Consider the following 2,005-nt stretch of genomic DNA (forward strand, 5'->3'; position numbering starts at 1 on the left):
ATTATCATAAAAGTTTTAACGTTTGGGTTTGACAAAATACAAAAAAGGGCATAAATTTCATCTTTTTTTTTATCCTCTTTCAGTTTTACACCTGCAAGATATAAAATCTAGATATAAATATCTGTACTTTTTTTTCTGCTGCTTGATCTGTTATGCAGCTTGATAGTCATTTTATTTTCACGACCATTGCTTACCCTGAAGGGGTTAAAATAATGTTTTCCTCGAGACCAAAGAGATTAAAAAGCGTAGAAACATAAGAAAAACAAAAAGAATACCAATTCTTAACTTACAGAAAAGGTTTTAAAAATGTAATCACACGGCTTTCACGTACTTACGCAATATACTTAATTCTAGAAATTATACTGTTTTTTTTTCTTCTTCCGTTCGTTGTGAAAAAGAAATTATGCTTGATAACATAAATTTCCCTTATGGCTATGTTTGCAGCTGGAGTAAGAATGTTCAAAATGGATTATAAATACAGTTTTTTATAAATTAGATTATTTTAATTTGACAAATCAGTTGAATAGACTTTCGTAAAATACTTCGCTGAATTTAAATTCATTTGTTAATAAATCTTATCTTAAAAAAGGAACATTTTTTGTAATTTAAATGTTTTTTAAACGTTTCAGAAAACTCTCGAAAAAATAGATTTATTTATTGTTATCTAATGGGACGTCATCTTTTAGTAGGACGCTAATTTAGATTTAAATTAAATTTTAGAAAATTCTAATGAAAATTTTTTTTAAAATTCACTGTAATTTTTAAGCACGTTCTAATTTCAAAAGTTGTTGAAATTATGTTCTTCCTTAGATTAGGGCTTTCAGAGCCCTGATCTAAATCCTATTCCAATAAAACACTCTTGGGACGAATTAAATCGCAAATTGCGTTCCAATTCGTCCATTCTCACTGGCAACTATGATGGATGTCATTAATTTCTATGGTCACGCATCAAAAACTGGTGGGAAATGAACTCAGACGTGTTTAGACCTTGAATGATGCAATGGGTGAACCAACGTACAGTTCACAAAATGAAAAACGGACCACTTGAATAACTCTTAATTTAATGATCGGATCTTCACTCAATCTTAAAGGCTAGAGAGGGTAACCTCGAAATTGCTAATTAATTAGTGCAGACGATATTTTAAGTTACGGAATCAGATACAAAAACGTTCTTTCTCTGAATAAGCATACTTTTTTTCCCGACGGATTCGGATTTCTGACACCCAAAATATAGGGGGTAGCCGCAATCTGAGAAATATGGTCGCAATAGTTTTGTCAGGAGAACCCTCCAAAGTTTAGATCTCTTATGTTAATTTCACTTTTTGCGTATTTCGCTATATCTCTAAAACTTTTTAAACCAATTGAAAAATTTTGCAGACAATTACAAGATTTGTTTATCTAAAGATAATTCCATGTAAAAATTAACTTTTAATAAATATTTATTACTATTTTATTTAAGATTGGTCGAAAAAATTTTGAATATTAGGTATTACCGACAAAATCGGACGACAAATGTGTGAACGACAATGTCGTTGCCGGATCGCTTAAGCAACTGTTTTTTCACTTGTCCGATATCGTTAGTCCGAGAAGTAGAAATTCTTGTTCATTCAATGTTTTGAGCTTGAGTGTGTAGAGACATAAAATTTAAATAATTTATTTGAACGTGTTTCGAAAAATTATAAGTTTTAGTTTTGAATTCGTTTTGGCAACGGAGTTAGATACATAATAAATGTTGTTGTGTTCTAAAATGTTTAAGAAATAAAATATGTTATTTTTTGATAAAATTATTGGTAGTATCGTAAATTGGCGTTCATTTAATTTAGTTGGCACAAAGATCTAACAAGTGAGCAGTTGCTTGTTTTCTGCTGTGATTTTTTTCTGCAAACTTTAAATATGCCGGATGATAATCGTCGTCTCAAACTTCTTACTTTATTTTAGAAGAAAAAAGCTAGCAGTGCAGAAACGTTTTTGGGTGCACGAAATGGTACTTACGTATTAACGCCAC

This window comes from Parasteatoda tepidariorum, chromosome 7 (assembly GCF_043381705.1).
Source record: "Parasteatoda tepidariorum isolate YZ-2023 chromosome 7, CAS_Ptep_4.0, whole genome shotgun sequence".
Lineage (NCBI taxonomy): Eukaryota > Metazoa > Arthropoda > Arachnida > Araneae > Theridiidae > Parasteatoda > Parasteatoda tepidariorum.